This window comes from Phocoena sinus, chromosome 4 (assembly GCF_008692025.1).
Source record: "Phocoena sinus isolate mPhoSin1 chromosome 4, mPhoSin1.pri, whole genome shotgun sequence".
Classification (NCBI taxonomy): Eukaryota; Metazoa; Chordata; class Mammalia; order Artiodactyla; family Phocoenidae; genus Phocoena; species Phocoena sinus.
The window spans coordinates 7,875,621-7,896,630 of record NC_045766.1 but is presented as its reverse complement, the minus strand read 5'-3'; the positions used below and the strand labels follow the sequence as shown (position 1 = coordinate 7,896,630).

The following is a 21,010-nucleotide window of genomic DNA, read 5'->3' as shown; positions in this document are numbered from 1 at the left end:
CATTTTTCTTACACGTATCAATTCATTTAATGAAACCTACACAATTTCTAATGCCAAACACAAACAACCAAGGCTTAACACAACTTTCTGGCATGTGATTTTTTTTCTTAATAAGTAACCTAAAGCTCAGTTAAGTAACTTTATTTATACAATTTTTTTGAGAAATAAATTATGAAAGTTAAGGCACTTATGAAGCTTAAAGCACTAAGCTCGCTATCATTTAAATATGGAGTTTGCCAAAAGTTCAACATGCAGTTAGCCAGAAAGACAGTTCATCCCTTTAGACTAGTGTCAAGGTAACGACCTCACTTATCTCTGTATTGTATCATGATCAATAGATGTTGTTAAGTTTCCTGTGTATTCTCTTGGGTGTGGAACATTCATTGTGCCTGTAAAAGGGGAAAATTCTGTAATTTAATCCTTAAACAGATTTGACATATGAAGGGACAGTAAATTGGAAATAATTTAGCTGATGGGTTGAAACTGTCTTAGCTCTTCATTGAAGCCTTCTTATTTGTGACTAGTATGTAAATCCACCCATTTTTTAAACCTCTTTCTCTGGGGCTCTAGGGAATTTGGAGTGAATAGATGTGAAAAAACACTAAAGGTATGATGACAGATGCTGCAATTGGAGGAGGACAGGTAGAATTCTCTTGGGTAGATTCCTAGGTGTGGAATTGCTGGGTCATATGGTGAGTTTCAACAAATTGCCAAACTGTTTTCCAGAGTGGCTGCACCATTTTACATTTCCTCCAGAAATACATGAGGTTTCCAATTTCTCCACATCCTCACCAACACTGGGTATTGTCATTCTTTTTGCTAGTTGTTTTAGTGTGCAGTGTGGGTATAAAAGACTCAATGTGGTTTTAATTAGCATTTTCTTAATGATGCTGCTGTGCGTGTTTTCACATGCATTTTGGCCATTTGTGTGTCTTCTTAGTTGAAACGTCTATTCAAACATTTTGCCTACTTTTTAATTAAGGTTTTGTCTCCTTATTGAGTTGTAAGAGTTCTTGATATATTCTGAATACAGTCATTTATCAGAAATATGATTTGCAAATATTTTCTTCCAGTCTGTGGCTTGTCTTTTAATTTTCCTAATGGTATAGCATACGGGTTCTCACTCATTTTTAATGCATGCTCTTTGAAAAAGAACTGTGCCATCGGATATACAATATTACTTTCTTCTTTCTCCAGCTAAGCTGAATCAGAACCCACACTAAGGCCTTCTTTCCCATCGTTTTAAGTACGCGAGCATCAAATTATTATTATTTTTCCTTATTCAGCATCTCCTCTGAGTCAGGAGCTATATATTTACTCTTTCTTATTCTCACAGCTAACCTGCAAAAAAAGGTGTTATGATTCTCATTTTATAGATCAAGAAACTGAGGCTCCGGGTGTTAGCAACTTGCCCCAAAATAAAAGAGGGTAAGGATCAGAAGCTGAGTTTGAATCCACTGCTATTCTGTTCTGAACCCTGTGCTTCTCAGATGATGGTAAGACTGGCTTTCCCAGGCATGGCAAAGCCATGGTCCTGTACATTTGGAAGCAGAAGGTGAAACTTTAAGGCCTTATTGATAGTGTCCTGCCCTTGGCCCAGGAGAGCTGGGGGTACAGCTCCCCCATTTCCTTTCAGGCTCTCTATCTGCTAGCTGTGAAGTAGCCCCTGTTAGTCATCATAGCTAAAAAATATATATATATTTTTATCTCGAACAGTTAATATTCATCAAACGTTAATGAAAATACATAACAAATAATTACAACAGGCATGGTGTCTGATTAAAATAAAAGAGGTGACAATCCTGTGCATTTTTAAGCTGAAAAATAAAGAATGTTACATTAATAAGACTTAATTATATTATCAAATATTTAAAATTACCTTCTTTAATAGATTTTATTTTTATTTAATATATTTCTTTTTAAATCTTCATAACACTTTCACGAGATTGGTCCATAAAATCCTATCAACTGTTATGGCAAAAAAGAATTTTAACTTAATATATTCATCACATTGATCTAAAAACTTCCACTTTATTTATTGTTCAGAAATGCTAATAACCCTTTTACACTTTATTATAACTGCTATTTTCTCCACATAGAGTGATAAATAATTAATATGATTACAGGGACATCACGTGCAGTACACTTATTTGGAATAAAACAACAACAAACCATCTGAGTAGTATATTATACATTCCATTTTAATACTCTACACTTACAATTAATGCTATATTTTACAGGAAAACATAATTAATTTTGGGAATCTCTCTTGAAATGACCACATTTAGGCAGCTGAAGCCAAGGCAGGGGATCTGTTCTAAGCCAGCTCTCTGTTTTTTCTACATTTCAGCTGCTTCTAAAGGATGAGTAAAATTATACACTTATCACCAAGTCTTTTCACATCCTGCAAAAGTTGTTTATAAAAGGGAAAGGACGGTCTTTTGGTCTGGTGCTCTCTACACAAAAGTTGAATTTGGTTTAAAATTTTTGCTCAGTTTTTATAATTGTGTTTTAATGGAAAAGTAACACCTCTCTCAAAATTGCTAAAAAGATAATTAAATTCATTTAACTTTTCTCTCCCACCTTCCCAAGAAGACTTTTTAGGGAGGGAGAAAAATGTGGCCATTGCTTCTATATTGCCATGCATGACTTGATTGTTGACATCTTCAGGGAGACAGCTAGATTAAACTACCTGGTGTGGGATCTGGTTACCTGGGTTGAGATGCTAGCTCTGACTCTCTCTAGCTATGTAGCTTAAGGCAAGTTCCTTTGCCTCTCTGAACTTTCATTTCTTCCTACTAAATTGTAAGTCCATGAAGGTGGAGACAATGTCAGTCTCGTTCATTTCATTCTTCAGGCAGTGTCTGACCCATGGTGATATGCAAAAACATTTGAGAATGAAGGAAGGATGTGGTTGTTAGATTGTAGAACTCTCATGCAGAAGCACAATTACTTGGGAATTTACATAATGTAGTCACACAGATCAAATCATCCAATCAGTCTGTTCTGATTCTGTACCTGTAGCCCGGACAAACTCAGTCATGCTCAGGATCACCCAGTAAAAACAAAGGCTGGACTCTTTGGCTCCTTCACGGGCTGTTTCTGAATTACTACTTCTGGAGAACTCAACCTAGGGCAACGGAAGATAAATTTAGCTTTCCATATTTGACTGACAACACCTCTCCTTTGCCTTGCATTTGTGATCCAACTGCTAGTGTCAACTTCATGTAATTATTGGGCTCCAAAGAACCCCCAGAGCTCTGCTCTAGCGTTGGCCCAAGTGACCAGCCTCTACCCTCCTGAGGCGTCTGATCCAGCCCCCTCAAGGGATATGGGACTTCTCTTTCCATAGGGTTCCCATTTTATATACTGCATGGTAAGCCTTTAGTTCGTGGCAGCTTTTGATTAAAGAGGTATCTATGAGAGGCAGGTCTTGGACTTGTTCTCCAACCTGTAAAGTCCGTGGGAAGCATGAACATGTCCACAATGATCAGGTTATATTCTGGTGGAACCAATCAGATTAGGGAGGTGTGGGATAGTATTCTTATGAAATCTGGTGAGGAAGAGTTAGACATTGGTGAAGAGCAATTCAAACATGGCAGATGCTCAATAAAGAATATCTTATCCTGTGTGTGTATCAATATATGTGCCCCTCATTTCAATGACTGAAAGAAGGGAGGGAGTTCTACAAATTGGGTCCCAAGACATCTAAATTGAATTGGTGAGAAGGAAGAAAAAGTAGGATAGGAATTAGAAGTCCTAACCCAAAAAAAGCATGCACTGAAACCTAAGGTTAAGAAAGGGTGGAAGGGACTTCCCTGGTGGTCCTGTGGCTAAGACTTCGCCTTCCAATGCAGAGGGTACAAGTTTGATCCCTGGTTGGGGGGCTAGGATCCCATATGTCTCATGGCCAAAAGGCCAAAACAAAGAACAGGAGCAATATTGTAACAAATTCAATAAAGACTTTAAAAATGGTCCTCATCAAAAAAAAAAAAAAAAAAAAGAGGTGGAAGATGGAGACCAGTGACATTGTAGACTCTATTTATTAATGTAAGCAACACTAACTGCTAAAACAAACACTAAAATCTCAGTGGTGTAACACAATGAAAGTGTATTTCTATTCTCAGGCAAACAATCCTGATTGCCAAATATCCCATCAGTGGGTCCAATAAAAGATTAAATGTCCCTACCTCACATTATACAAAAAAATTAGTTCCAGGTGGATTGTGGATAACCATGTGAAAGTTAAAACAACAGAACTTCTAGACCAGTGCTGTCCAATAGAACTTTCCATGAAGATGGAAAAGCCCTTGTCCACTAGCCACATAATGCTATTGACCACTTGAAATACAGCTTGTTCAACTGAGGAAATTAGCTTTGAATTTTATTTAGTTTTCATTCATCTAATTTTAAATAGTCACATCTGGCTAGTGGCAACCCTAATGGATGGCACAGTTCTAGAAGATAACACACAACAAGATCTTCATGAGTCTGGGGTAGGCAAAGATTTCTTAAACAGGACATGAGGACTAATGTAAAGGAAGAAGACTGATACACTGAACTTCATTAAAATGAAGAATTTGTGCTCACTAGAAGACATCATTAAGAAAGTCAAAAGGTAATGCAAAGTTGCAGTGCAAAAGTATGACAAAGGACTCATATCCCAAATACATAAAGAAATTGTATTCATCAACAAAAAAGAGCAATAACCCAATTTTAAAAACAGCAAAAGATTTGAAGACACTTTACAGAAGAAATTATCTATCGAAATGGCCCAACATACATATGAAAAAGTGTTCAATACAATTTGTCATCAGGAAAAGCAAATTAAAACCATGGTGGGATACCATGTATCCATCAGAATGGCTAAAAACAAAACAAAAACTGACAATCCTAAGTGTTGGCAAGCACAAACTGGCATGCTCATTCTCTGCTAATAGAAATGTAAATTAGTGAAACCACTTTGGAAAACTGGCAGTTTCTAATAAAGTTTAACATATACTTATAATTAAACCAGCAATTTCACTTCTTGGTATATACTGAGGAGAAATAGGTACATATATGCACCAAAAAATATGAATTAGAATGGTTTTTCAGCTACATTCTTAAGAGCTCAAAATGAGAGTAACCTAACTGTCCTTCAGTGGTAGAAGTATGAATAAATTGTTATTTAGGTGGGCACATGAATGTATGTGTATACACCAGGTGGAATATGAGGCAGTAATAAATACACACTACCATAGGAAAAAGTCCCACAAATATAATATTGAGTGAAAGAAACTAGTTTCAAAAAGATACCCCATTAATAATTTATTTATATAAAACTAAAAACAATCAGAAATAATCTATAGTGATAAAAATCAGAAGAGTTGCCACCTTTGTGTGTGTATGTGTGTGTTGGTGGGAGTGGGGAAGGGGAACAGGTAAAGGCAGAGTCATGAGGGAGGAATCTGGGTGCTAGTAATCTTTGCTTCTTAATCCAGATGCTGGTTAACCAGGTATGATTACGTGGCAAAAATCCTTTGAGCTGTACCATTACCATTTGTGCATTTTTCTGTTTGCGTGTTACGTGTCAGTAAAATATTTACTTAAAAAATCTCTATGAAAATTTATGAAGCGGGTCAAAGAATGATGAGCCACCAGCGTGAATGACAAAGAGAGGTCTAGATCAATGACAAAATGTTTATTTCCCCTTGTATGGCATTGTGTCTGACAAAGCTATGAACTAGAGATTGGGAGACTTCACCGTCTGAACTGTCACCTCTCAGAGATGGAGTTGCCTTTTTATGTATTTGAACACAGAAAGGGCTCATTTATCCCTTTAATAAATATTATTGAGCACCTCTACTAAGTGGTGGGCTCTCGTTCGGAGGGGCCAGTTTGGAGTAGACGGGCTTTTAATTATTCAGAGAAGGTTAAAGCCGACGATGGGCCACTCAAACTTTTCCTTACCTTCTTTCTCCCCTTCACGGACAGCTCCCTAAGCTTTCTTCTGGCTGCCACGTTCTACTGAATTCTATGTGCTTTATTAAGGCAAGTAGTAGTGCCCAGATATAATTAATTCAAGGCTTCTAGATGAATAATTTTGTCCCCAAATCTGCAAACTCTTGTGGGCAGAGGCTTTGCCCGATTCTTCTATGAGCCCCTGTGCCCAGGAGAGGGGTGAAACTTTAGCAAAAGATTGAAGGTGTGGAGAATGAAAGAATAAATGCTAAAAGCATTTAGGACACACCTGCTTTTATTCCATTAGAGTTTTCTTTCTCATTCAAGGGGGAAAACATCTCAGGTTAAAAACACTCAACAGATAATGACGTGGAGTGACAGAGATCTTCCTCTTCAAAGTTTTGATGTGGATACTGGTTACCTGATTCCCAATCTCACCAAATTTTTAAAAAATCTCACTTATGTCACTGTCCCATTATCAGCTACCTGGGGACATTCTATGGATCAAACCTTTTTCTCCCTAGAATATAGACTTCCCATATCAAAGACAGATAGCACATCAATAACAGATAACACTGGTGTTTACCTATCTTTCCAAACCAGGTTAACAAAAAGTTGCAGTCTTGTTTTCCTTTTCTATGACTTGGGATCTCTATTCTGTGAGCCCACAGAGGGGACTGAGAAATGCATACTTTTGTCCTTGAGAAGGAAGGAAGATCTAGAATCAGATTTTTAAATAAATGTTTTGTTTTTGTGTCTTTTTTCTCAACCATGAATATTCTCTTCCCGGGAACACTGGGGACTTGACTCTGATGACCTCATTTCCTTTGAATCCTTTGATGTTTTGTTTCCTCTGCCTGAAGTATTTTACTGTCACCAGTGAAACCACAGAGAAGATCATATAACTGAATGTCTGTCTCTTCCATGCTCCGTGGATGTGGTGGTGGTGGGAACAGTTCTTGGCTTTTCCCTGAGATATTGGAACTCGTTGGAAGAAGTGAAAAGGCTAGCTGCCTGAAGGCTCCTTTCTTTTTTACTAGATATATAGGCAGGATGGTAGGGTCAGATTAGTCAGTTTATGAACTATTCACAGATGGATTAGCCAGCTAATGGACTATTCAGGCCTCTGTTCCTTTTCCATTTCTCTTACCCTGCTAGGCTCCGGTTTATTCCACTCCAACATGGTTGTTCTTAAGGCCATAGAAAGAAGCAGGAAGAGAAGATGTAGTGGTGAATGATGGTACATAGCGATGCTCAGAGGAGTGAAAATTAGCCTGATGAAGAGTGTCCAGTCATGTAGATGGGGGGGGTGGAGCTTGCAGGAACTCGGCAACCTGGGCTGTTTCAAGGCATGCATCCAACCACTTGAAGAACAAATCTAAAAACAAAAGCCAACACCCTGATATAGGTAATGAGCAAGCTGGTGTTACGCGAAGGATGCTGGACTTTGGGACTTGGGTCCCTATCCCAGACATACTCTTCAGCTAGACTAAATCTGAGCTCTACAATGTGCCTCTGAGCCTAGTGATCTTTGGATTGCCTATTAATTTTATTTAAATTAAAATCTGTTGAGTGCCTCCGCTATGCAAGGTGCTTTACAAACAGTATTAGGATTGCTCTTCACTGCAAGTTATAGCTGACAATAGCTTCAAGTATAAAGTCAATTAACGGTTAAGCATAAAAGAAAGTTTGGCGGTATAAATTCCGGGGTTGGTAGCTCATTCTAGAGATGTCATAAAAGATCTATGACTTTCTGATTTTTGTTGTACTGCTATCCTCAGCATATTTCTGATTTTTTTTTTTTCGTATGGTTGAAAATGGCTGCTGAAGATCAAAATAATCGTGTCCCCAGAGGGATGGAGAGAGGTGGGGGGCAAATGGTCTTTCTACTCTCAATGCTTTTTTATTGAGGAGGCAAACACTTCCAGAACCCAGAAACATAACTCCTCTTACATCTCATTGACCAGAACTGTATCACATGCCTTCACCTAGACCAATGATTAGCAAAATGAAGTGAATTATCTTCATTGGTTTAGGCCAATCAAAAGTTATCCACCAGGTCTGAAGTCCTGGTCTACAGGAACAAAATAGGAAACTGATAGCAAGGAACAAGGGAAAAATGAAAATTGAGTAGATAACCAATGGTATCTAGTACTTATTTATTTGCATAGGATCCTAGTCAACTGAGTCTGCAGAAAGAAAGTCCTTAAGGGTCTGAAAAAAGAAAAAGAGTGAGAATGGATACTTATCAAACTTTCCTGTTTAGACTGGTAGCCACAGTGGCTCAGTAAGCATTTTTTGGCTCCAGGCTTCGAAGTGTCAGTTCTAGCAATATGACTTGTTTTCACTGTTAAGACCTTTCAGTTCTTGGTGACATTGTTGTCTCATCTGTAGAACAGAACAAGGCCCATGAGCTTGGAGTTTTAAAAATTGATATTTTCATAGGTGCTTGAGACTGGAAATTATTGGTAAACATTAGTGAGAATTATTTATGAATGAGGAATATTCATTGCATATCTCTTTATAACTTTATACCAAAGATAATGGTAGGATCACTATATATATAATGTATTCATCTGAGCTGATGATCAGGATCAAAATATAATTTCAGTGTCTTTAATTCTCAGCACAATTCAGAGTTTGTAATGTATAGTTTAAAGTGACCTTTAAAAATAGATTTCAATGGCCAACTTAAATATGAATACCTTAAGAATATTACTGGTAGTATTTATTCTACCTAACCAACCATCTATTAGGATTTCATTGTGACTCTACTGCTGTTACATCCACTTCAAATAGTTCAACTGACACCTCTCCTTTCCTGGAAGACTTCTGCTCTTCTCAAGTTCCTTATGTGGTTTATTCCATCATTGTGCACCAAGTTGCTTAGTTTTGAAAATTATGGTTATTCTTTTTATTTATTTTATTTTATTTTATTGCCGTACGTGGGCCTCTCACGGTTGCGGCCTCTCCTGTTGTGGAGCACAGGCTCTGGACGCGCAGCCTCGGTGGCCATGGCTCACGGGCCCAGCTGCTCCGCGGCATGTGGGATCTTCCCGGACCGGAGCACAAACCCGCGTCCCGCGCATCGGCAGGCGGACTCTCAACCACTGCGCCACCACGGAAGCCCAAAACTTATGGTTATTCTTGATGACTCCCTTCTCAGCACATTCAATCAGTTGTCAAATGTTATCAGCTCTGCCTTTAACACAGTTCTCATGCTTAACCTTCCTTGTTCATTTCTCTTTCAGGTTAGCAGACTATATTTACATCTGGGAAAACAAACAAACAAACAAAACATCTGGGGTGATTATCAGGCGGGGGGGCAGCGGGTAGGTGAGGGTTTCTAGTGTTTGGAGGATTTTTCTGAATTTTCCAGGTTTTCTATAATCATTTATCACCAGAAAAAAATGAACATAGAAACAACAGAATCTGTTCTTCAGAGATGTTAATTTGGTTATTCTCAGTGTCCTTCATTCCTAAGTATATGATGCCTGTATCTGTGTCTGTCAGCATCTAATCTTCTGGAAGGCATGACCCTGGCTCATAAACATCCCACACAGCCTAGGCATTCCAGCAGCGTTTGCTCAGTTAAATCTAGTTGAAGACTCGCCGCACCAGACAGCCTCTGCTGGTCCTCTGGCTGCTCCACGCTGCCGCTGCCTCGGCCCATCACTAGCAAAGAAGAAATCTCTATGCCCCTCACCCACGATCGCTCGGGCACGTGCAAAGCTGGCTTTACTGGAGATGACGCCTCTCGGGGGAACGAGTTTCCGTCCACCATTGGCCACCCCTGACAACAGGGTGTCACGGTAGGCTTGGGACAGTCACGTGGGCGATGAGCCCAGAGCAAAGCTCAGCATCCTGACCCTCAAGTGCCCCATGGAGCACAGCATCATCACCAACTGGGACGATGTGGTATGGAGAAGATAGGCACCAACCACAGCTTCTACAATGAGCTGCGTGTGGTCCCCAAGGAGCACCTCCTGCTGCTGACCGAGGCCGCCCTGAACCCTGAGGCCCATCCTGAGAAGATGACTCAGATCTCCTTCGAGACCTTCAACACTCCGGCCGTGTGCATGACCGTGCAGGCTGTGCTGTCCCTGTAGCCTCTGGCCACACCACTGGTACTGTCCTGGACTCTGGAGACGGGGTCACCCACACTGTGCCCATCTACTAGGAGTACGTGCCTCCCCCCCCACCCCACGCCGTCCTGCGTCTAGACTACGGTGGCCAGGACATGACCGACTACCTCGTGAAGATGCTCCCAAAGCGTGACCGCAGTTTCACCATCACCGCCCAATCATGCGTGACATCAAGGGGCAGCTCTGCCACGTAGCCCTGGAGTTGGAGCAGGAGATGGCCACGGCTGTTTCTTCCTCCTCCCGGTGAACAGCTGCGAGTTGCCCGACCGTCAGGTGATCAGCATCCACAGTAAACAGTTCTGGGGTCCAGAGGTGCTCTTCCAACCCTCCTCCTGGGTATGGAGTCCTGTGGCATCCGGGAGATCACCTTCAACCCCATCCTGAAGGGTGACGTCTGGGGAGACCATCATGTACCCCACACTGCCCGCAGGATGTAGAGGGAGATCATTGGCACTGTCTCCCAGCAGGATCAAGATCAAGATCAACCCTCCTGGGCTTCCCTGGTGGCGCAGTGGTTGAGAGTCCGCCTGCCGATGGAGGGGACACGGGTTCATGCCCTGGTCCGGGAAGATCCCACATGCCGCGGAGCGGCTGGGCCCATGATCCATGGCCGCCGAGCCTGTGCGTCCGGAGCCTGTGCTCCGCAACGGGAGAGGCCACAACAGTGAGAGGCCCGCGTACCACACACAAAAAAAAGAGCAACCCTCTTCCTGAACACAAGTACTAGGTGCAGATCAGGGGCTCCATCCTGTCTTTCCAGTTGATGTAGATCCGCAAGCAGGAGTATGACAAGGCCCGCCCCTCCATTGTCCACTGCTGCATAAGTTCGTTCAAAAGTATAAATTTGCCCTGGCAAGTGTGCACACCTCATGCTAGCCTCATGAAACTGGAATAAGCCTTTGAAAAGAAATTTGCCCTTGAAGTTTGTATCTGCTATCAGCTCTGGATTGTACAACTTGCTGATTTTGACCTTCTGTTTACGTTAACTGTTCCTTTGGTCTATGTTTAATATCCTTTACATAACTTTGATTTAAACCCCCAATACATGCAGCTCCGTCACTACCTGGCTGAGGTGAGAACATGTTTGTGGAAGAAAAACCCATGGTCCTGATGAGAATTTGCGAGCCCATGTGTTTCTTGACCTGTGCAGGGTATTCGTGTGTAAGAGCTGCTTATTCCAGGATTTCTTTAGAGGCTGGCCAGAGTCCTGAGCCAGCTGGCATTTGTCTTTGGTGTCCGACGGGGTTGGGAAGGTCCCAACCTTAGAACCCACTTTCCTTTCTTACCTCACAATTTCCTGCCAGAATACCTGGTGGTTGTTACTTCCCTTGAGATGGAAAATGGTTTGCATTTACATCTATAAATGTATTCATCCTTTGAATTTATGTAAGGTTTTTGTATGCAATTCCCAATTCTTTAAGAGATGACAACATATGTTGGTTTTCTACTGTCACATGAGAACATCTGGTCCCAACAACATTTGGTCATTGTGAGGGAAATAAAAGTACTGCAGTAAACAACAAAAACAAATTCAGTTGATTGTTCGGGTGGAGGTGAACCACACAAAATTTTGTCACTCTTAAGATTAAAAAAATAGCTAAAACAAATCCTTAAAATTTTAGTCTTCAAAAAATCCTCCAAATGGCTCAAAATTTCAAAAGAAAGAATAAGAGATTATGAGAAAGAAGAGAGCGAAACTTTCAATCTGCTTCCTTTAGAAGTTACCATTAATTCTCTTATCAGTTCAAGAATTTATTTCGTTCTATGTAACTTTCTCCAACTGTTAGCTTAAATCTTTTTTGTACATTTTTCAATAACTTTCCCTTCTTTTGGACTCTGAGTTGAATCATATCATTAAGATTCTAGGCAGAAAGTTTCAGAACAGTTGGACATTGGGATATTACAGCATTCAGAATAATTTATTCTACATCATTAGTATATACTGCACATCTACCTAGCCTAAAATTTTGACAAAGTCTTTGACAAAGGCTGAGAGAAAGCAGTTCCCAGAGAAGGAAGAAAAGAAATTTCATTCTAGCTGGCTAGACTAGATAGCATCTTGATTTACTATCAAGGTTCCCAAATATTGGCAAGTAATGATTTTTGTGTAAATTATACACTTTGATGTGTACAGAGGCTATGGAGCATTTTATATGAAGTAATAATATTAAGTATTTTGATTGAATTAATGACTGCTTAATCTGAACTCTAAGGAAATAAACAACACTAAATATGACACACTCACCCTTTATGAACTTAAATTCTGGGACAGTCCAAGTTGCCATTTTTGCTGATCTTTGTGGATATAAGATTGAGTTACTTTATTAGCAACAACAAAACTTTCAATCTTCAGTTGACAAATTATGTGACCACTTCTGGAAAGATTGCTCAAGTCTTTCTTATTATTAACCTATCATAACTCTGATTTTTAAAATAAAAGCTTATTTCTTGTTGAATTTTCATTGAAACAAACATGCCTGTTATCAGTTGTGTTCAGGGACTCACATCTTGATAGATGACTAAATGTCTCTCTTTTCCTTGGATCCTCTCTCCCCTTCTCAACTCTCTTTATATAAGAATTGTTCCCATCAGATGAATGGCTTTGAATAGCAATATTTATATATTTCAGTGGCCTGTAACGACATGGTTCTTTTTTTTTAAAAAGAAAGTGCTGGTATAATCAACAAACAAAAATCACATTAAAAAAAAAAAGAAAAGAAAAAAAATAAATGACACACTACCGTTGATTATAAGTTTTTAACATTTTTAAATACTCAAAATATCTGCTTTCAAAGAATGAGAGAAAAGTGGAATGAAAAATGGACTGATTTACATGGTCAGGTCAGTGGATAAAGAGAAGGCGCCAGCTTCTGTGTTTCTCCAACTCTCTGGGAGTCTTGGTGAGCATATGCTAGCATGTAGCAATGTAAATTGAATACAGTGTAAATTGGATTTGAATGAATCTCCAGCCGGACAAGGCAGTTTTCTCTTTGACCACTTCAATGGAAAAGTCATAGTCAAATCAATTGGTTCCTGCAATTTTTCAAAAGTTGTAAGAGCTTTTAATACAATTTAACAAAGTGGAAGGGAATGAGAGAAAGCATTCTCTCCCACATACACTCAAAATCTTCTCTTTTCCTCTCTCAGGTACAAACACTTGTACAAATACAAATGTTCATTTGCTGTTTTTATTGTTTTAAATAATAATAACTAACATTTACACAATTCTTACCAAGTGATAGGCAATGTTTTATCCCCTTTATATTATATATAGGGGATATATAAAGTATAAATATATACTTAAAATATACTTTAAATATATATATAAAGTATAAATTTATGTTATTTTATAAATATATATAATAAATATTAATAAATATTAATAAATATTATAATTATATATATAAAGTGTAAATACATACTATATATAAAGTGTAATATATACACTAAAGTGTATATATTAGTATAAAGACTAATCTTCACACAACCCAGTGAAGTAACTGTTATTATCCTGCTTAGTAGAGAAGGAAACAGGCAAAGAGATATTAACTTACATCCTCAAGGTCACACAGCTGGTAAGTAGCTGGTGGGATTCAAATCCAGGCGTCTACACCAGAGTGTGGGTTCATGAGGTTGATGTGTTTCCCTCTCCCTGTTGTAGCCTTCTTGAACGTGGAGACATCCTTATTCAGCTACAGAATAGAAATGGCCCTGGTTTCAGAGGCACTCAGGTCTAGATTCTGATTTCAAACTCTGAGAGTTCATAAATTATTGTAGACTGGCTCTCAAAAAAATGAAAGTCCTGATTTATAGTTTTACTTGCTTTCCATGATGTAGATACTTCTGACGTGACTGATTTTAAGTTACCCGTAACTTAACAACTGGCTTGCAAAATTCTTGAAATTCTAATAATCAGCTCTTGCAAGCTGATACGAGATGGCTCCAGCTGATGGAGAGTCAGCAATGAACGGTTTTGTTCAAACTCGGGTCACCATCATCTAGAACAGTGACATGAGGCAGTTGCTCGTTCATATTTATTAAATAAAGGAATGAAAATGCCTCAGCTTCTCATACTCTCCGTTCGCTGTATCAGTAAAATATTCATACTAGTAGTATCAGATGGGTTGCTGAATGGATCAAATGTTAGCTGAAAATATGTCTGCAAAATGCCCAGCTAAATGCCTGGACCTTAATGGAACATACATGCTCATTCCTGTCCTTTTGGATTACTGCTCCTTACAAAGTGTCTTCTACCTAGTGGGAAGTGAATGAGTGAAGGAACAAGTGAACAACTGAATGCATTGGTAAGGAGCCTCAGTTCCAGATAGGAATGGGTGACTTTAGTCTTTATCAATCAACGTGTAACAGAGGGAAGTATGTGGCAGCATTCACGTTTTCGTGACTTCACCATAATTTTAAATGTCCCTCTTGTCTTAGGCCAGGAATGTGAATTCAAATGCCCACAGAGGCCAAGCTGTTAAATGATTAAAATATGCTCAAGGGGAAGAAAGTCGGGAGTAGATGGGATTAAAACAAACTGAAGATCACACATTCACCATATAGGCACACACATTTAAACATTTTTAGACTTCTGTGTAAGCCAAATAAAGCATGTCTTGGGCTAGGTATGGCTCATGGACTCCCAGCATTCCACCTTTGTTTTTGGAATGATAAAAAGCATGGACTCTGGGGCTGACACTGGCCTGATCTGAAATCTGGTTGTGCCACTTACTGGCTAGTGGTGTTAAGGGAAGTTACTTAAACACTCTGGGGCCATATCCAAGGGGTGGAAGTGACCCCCAGAGGCTCTAGCAGCGACCAAGAGTGAGGCCAGGCATGCATATGATGAACTCTTAATCCCCAGTTAACTCCCAGCCAAGAGGTAGGGAGGTAGGGACAGTTTTACTTGACCCTTTTTTTTGTGCACATTGGCCAGGAGGAGAACATTTCTCCATGCTATTATTGGAGACTCTCTAGTACAATAACTGGTTCTCAAACTTGGATGCCCATTAGAATCACCTGGAGAGTTAAAAAAGTGATTCCTGGATTCCAAGCCCTGTACTTTGATGTAATTGATCTGGGGAATGGCTTGGCATCAGATGATTCTAACATGCAACTTCGATTAAGAAACACAGTCTCGGGCTTCCCTGGTGGCACAGTGGTTAAGAATCCACCTGCCAATGCAGGGGACACGGGTTGGAGCCCTGGTCCGGGAAGATCCCATATGCCGCAGAGCAACTAAGCCTGTGCGCCACAGCTACTGAGCGTGTAAACCACAACCACTGAGCCCACGTGCCACAACTACTGAAGCCCGTGCGCCTAGAGCCCATGTTCCACAACAAGAGAAGCCGCTACAATGAGAAGCCTGCACACCGCAACAAAGACCCAATGCAGCCAAAAATAAATAAAAAAGAAATCAACTCCTTAAAACAAACAAAAAAAAGAGAAACACAGTCCTAAAAGATGGAGGGAGGAAAAAAATTATATGATTTTCAGGGGACTTTATGTGAATTACTTTAACGTACATTTACAGCATGCTATTTTCTTTAACAAATGAATGCACAAAGACTTTCCACTGGACTTCAAATATTTAAAAAACAACAGCCATTAAAAAAACTGTTTGGTCTCATGCACACTTGCATTTATTGAAACTGTTTTCTGTTTAAAAAAATGAATTTTGCCTTCATGAGACATATAGGATGACATATGATTGTTGCTTTAAAACGTGAATGTTCTGTCAGTCATCTCTCTCGGCTTGAATTCTGCCTTGCCCTCTGGATAAACTCCCACCAAGATAAAGCTTACGTGTCTCACCTAATTTGCCAGGAGGATGCTTACCTATTTAGGTTAGGGTACCAGAGTTGATGAGAAATTCTTTGGGAAGCCAAGCACAAGTTTTTGCTTTCAACTATTTATAGCAATCAGCTGGATTTTCCAGTCCCTCATTAGATCAATCATGGCCATTGTCTTACAGTTGAGTGGGAAATCGTTACAGGTGGAAGAAGGCAAGATGCTTCTAATTCAGCAGAGGCCCCCCCTAACAGGAAATCTGCGAGGAATTATAATCGAATAGTAGACTTGTCAGGGGAATGGAGTTGCTTCCAAGGCAGGATTTCTGAAGCCTTTCTGGATTCTGGGTTGAACATAAAATAAAAGGTAGAGAGAAACTGCAACAAACCCACATAGACAAAGAGAAAACAATGCTTTCTTTCAGGTATATTGCAAGTCTGGTGGTGGGTTTTCAGCTTTCGCTGAAATGCCACTTGGTACCGACACATTTAGATTTGGTGGGGGCTTATCTTTTCTATGGGCCATTTATTTGGGAATGTGTTTTACAGGTGGCCCTGTTTCTGGGTCCAAACCCTGGGCTTATGTAGCATAGTATGCTGCACATCTTTGCGGCTGAATCAAGTGTCACGTATTATGGACTGCTGGTAGCCAATAATTTGGGAAGTTCTTTTTTCCTCTCTCTGCTTTTTCCCTGGCCTATTGAGCCACGACAGTCAAAAGCCAGCTGAACCCATCATGAGGGGGAAGGCAGGAGGGAAATTGCTGGGCTCCAGATTTCTGCTTGGGCCCCTTACGTGGGCTCTGGGGTGACCCTAGGAGCAGGTGGGTCTGATTTGGCATCACTCCCATTAAAACCTGCCTCAGAAATCAGTTTATTTGAAGGAGTTAATGAAAGTGCTAGATATTTTCTACCCACTGGCAGAGGGAAAAGTAGTGCACACGTCTGAATAAATAACTGAAAATGGCTTCTCACTGTTCAGGAAGTACAATCAATTTGAAATTAGGATTATGGAAACATCTGCGAAAATTCAAGTGTCATCTCAATTTGGGCTCATTCAGATCCTGTATTTTTCAACTTCCCAAGCAGTGCATTTAAAATCTAATCCTAATTAACACACATAGTTTAATTATAGCCAACAAAATATTCTACAAAAATTGTGTGTGCTGGTTGGGGGGATGGGTGGGGAGGGAGGAGGTGAGGGGGAAGCCAGACAAACGTTCCCTGATTGTAAAAATTCTTGTTGGGTTAATAATATAAATCCTCAAGATTTATAACACACACTGAAGTTTGCTGATCAGGAATCAAAGTCACATAAAAAAGCATGGAGCCTCCTTGCTTCCTAGACCTACTTTTTTTCTTTCTTCCTATTTCTTGTTAACATGGAAAGAACAAAAGCCTTGTTAGTTTGGCTCATACTCTCTCGTTTGGGGAGAACTTTGTTGCTTTGTTTATTTTTTTTCCCTCTGATCAGAAGATAAACCTTTATGGTTGTGTTTGAGTACAAAGAAAGACATAAATCTACTTGCATAAAGCAAACTTTATGGTCTGTTGTTTTAGCGATGAGGAACACCTCTAAGGATTTGAAGGTTTTACTGAGAGGCATCCAATATTTTTGGATGCTTTACTGGAAACTCATCCTGATCAACCAAAGACAGCAATCAACCATCTTGCAGAATTATTGGGAGGTGTTTTCCCCTCCCAAACCTGGCATAAGTGGAATGTGCAAAGGGAACATAAATTTAAAGAAAAGAAAACAAAAATCAAGTAAACAAGGGGAGAAAAAACCCATCTAGAAGCTAAAAAAATAATTTTAACTAAAATTAACTCTGGGAGAGAGCCTAAAAATCCTAGTTGGCTTAGACTTTGTTATTTTGCATAATTATTTTCCTCAATCATAAACATAAGGGAAAAAAGGAAGATTTAAAAATTTCCTTAAGTACTTTGTTCCTCTGTTACTCATGTTAAAATACAGAGGACTAACTTCTACCATAGATTCTGTCTGCAGAATTTAATGATGTCCCTATTATTGAAAAAAGAAAAACAGTCAAATTCTTGGTGTCATTCTGAAAATTTTACTGTGATATTGGCTGTAATGAACTTTGACCCTCTGTTAGTATTAAGCAAGTCTAGGTTTCTGAGGATATGGTGTTGATATTTCTTAGGTTAATACCGCTGTAATTTCCTACACTAACCCCAGTCTTGAAGACAAAATTCATTTTTTTCTTTTTCATTCATTTCATGTGCTTTTTATCATGCACTTTATTTTTTTTCAAAATTCATTTTCTTTAGCTTTTAATAGTCTGTACACTTGCCTTGTCTATAAGTCAATTCCATTCCTTTGTCCATCAAAATTTGTAAGAATTTATAACAATGGGGCAGTTTTCGATTGGTTAATAGTGATGAATGAATTACAGAGGGTACGCTATGACATTTTGTTGAAAAGAATCTACATTTCTTTGCAGAAACCAGTATCTCAGAAAGGCCTGTACAGTAAGAATGTAAGGTATTTCTATCCTTACAGGATAATGTTTAAAGACTAAAATCAACCTTGAAAAGTGGTCTGCAGAGTAAAATTTGATTAAATTTTTTTGAATAGTAACGTTAATAATTTTTTTAATCAATTCTTAGTCTCTTTCATTTTTTTCTCTCTTCTTCTCTCTCTTTTCTAGTGCCTTGCCCTCCAAATTGAAGAAAGAGATCATTTATTCCTATCTTTGTCATAGAGCCTAGCACAGGACCTGGCACATAACAAGAAAGCAATAAATACAAATTGAATAAAAGAATTAATTCTACTTATTCATTGATTTCCATGGTGAAATTAGAGATATGATTTTTGTCTGGGTGTAGGAAGGTAGCTATAGAATTAAGCGTAATAATCTTCTGGAGGAAAAGATAGAAAATTATTATGTCATTTTTTATTTTATTTATTATTTATTTTTTTGGTGGCATCATGGGGCTTGCGGGATCTTAGTTCCCCGACCGGGGATTGAACCCCGCACCATGGCAGTGAAAGCACAGAGTCCTAACCACTGGACCACTAGGGAATTCCCTATAAGCCATTTTATAAAATGACATTTTATAATGGTAATTGTCAAAGCAAGTCACAAAGTAAGAATGAAGAAACTGCAAAGGATTTGGAATTCAGGCATTGGCATCAAATCTGGATTAAAATCTCATGCCTCCCTCTTATTAGCTGTGTGATGTAGCAAGTTACTAACCTCTGTAAACCTTGGTTTCCTCATCTATAATGTGAACCTAGGGTTTTAGTAAGAATCAAATGAGATAATGCTTGTCAAGTCCTCAGCAAAGTGCCTAGTTTAAGATCATACACTGAAGTGATTATTATTAGTTAGAAATATCTTCATTTTTGGCATAATAATTTAAAGGTCTGAAGGAAAAAATACCAACAGCTGAACTGTACAGAACACCAAGGATTGAAATGTCCCCAGACTCTTTAAATCCTTCCAGATATTCTGCGGCACAAGGCTCTATGCTCTCCCTGGATTCCAGGCCCTCTTTCCTGGTGGAATGCGGAAGCTGTTGGCTTGTAGAAAGGAACAGGTTGTTCTGGGCTGAGGAGTGAAGTACAGAGGGGCAGAAATGCAACTACAAATTCAGGAAAAGGGAGAAGCGGCAGTTAAAACAGATTTTCCAACCTTCCATAGTTCACATGTATCTAAATACTTTCCCAAAGACTCAGACTCCCAGTGTGATGGAAACAAAACCACGCTTGACCCAAGAAGGGCAGTCATCTGTCCAACAGGCATTCTGTTATTGTGCGGATCGGAAATTAGTGCTCGAGTGCTAACAGTTATTGTCGAAATAACTAAGTTAAGAATTCATTTGTAATGTAAAATAGATAGCTAGTGGGAAGCAGCTGCGTTGCAGGGGAGATCAGCTCAGTGCTTTGTGACCACCTAGAGGGGTGGGGTAAGGAGGGTGGGAGGGAGATGCAAGAGGGAGGAGATATGGGGATATATGTATGCATATAGCTGAGTCACTTTGTTATACAGCAGAAACTAACACAACACTGTAAAGCAATTATACTCCAATAAAGATGTTAAAAAAAAAAGATTGACACAGGATAAAAAAAAGAATTCATTTGTAAAACAAAAACAAATAAGAAGAATGATCCCATTTTGTGCTAAAATATAGTCATGACACTAAGGCTACATTTTTAACCATAGAAATTGTAAAACACAGAGATTTATACAAGGCTGGAGTCTTGGGAATTAATTTCATTGCTGTGGGTAACCTAGAAACAAGCAAGCATGATAGTTTTGCTATCAACATGTTTATATGGGATAATGGGAGAGGTGAACAGGGCTGATCAAAGATTACTGGCATCAACAGATCATCTGATCAAAAGATTAATGATGGTGGCAAGAAGCAGTGTATGGAGGATATAGGTGGAAGCAGTAGAAGGTCAAATATGGGAGAGTGGAAGCATTTGGAACTTTAACAACACCTTTGTGGGTTTGGGGGCCTTTAACAGAGGATTAGAGGAAACATTAAACGTCTAATGCTCTTATTTTCAAGCCAAAATGTCACAACAGAGCAATGTGAAGCAGGTAGAGTCAGGTGGAAACAGAACATGGTGTGGAAGTTTGGCTTTCCACTTATGGTAGAATTACTGATGGAGGGTTTTCTGGTTCCATCTATGGTTGTAACATTGCCACCAGTTTTGTTCCTTGGCCAGAGTCGATTAACGTAAGGGTAGAAATGCCTGATGTAGCTGGACAGGAGAGATTCTCTTTCCCAGGAATTTGAAACATGAGCTGAGATTCTTAGAGGCAGGAGGTGTTTTCAACCTATTGTTTCGTGGTCAATGTCCCCAAGTTCCTGTTGTACAGTCTTCCACACAAGGCCTTGTTCAGCTCTTCCTCAGTCCATGAGCTACGTAGTATTTTTCTAATAAATCTTGCCCCCATCTCCGACCTTTTGCATTAGTTCAGCAGCATTTGCTTGCCACCAAAAGACCTTACATGATTTATCCCCTATTCCCTTCTCTTCCCCGGTGACGGTGGCTGAACAACCATATGAGCTCAAGAGGATTAGACAGCTAAGTATAAAAAGTTGTTGGTCCTACAGATCAAGACAGTTCCACGATTTACAAAATACAGAAAAACAA

General features: G+C 39.4%; 1 pseudogene; it reads left to right on the top strand.

Annotated features, from left to right (window-relative positions):
* The first annotated feature begins 612 nt into the window (after nucleotides 1–612).
* LOC116753171 lies at nucleotides 613–10,525 on the top strand (annotated as a pseudogene).
* The last annotated feature ends 10,485 nt before the right edge of the window (nucleotides 10,526–21,010 follow it).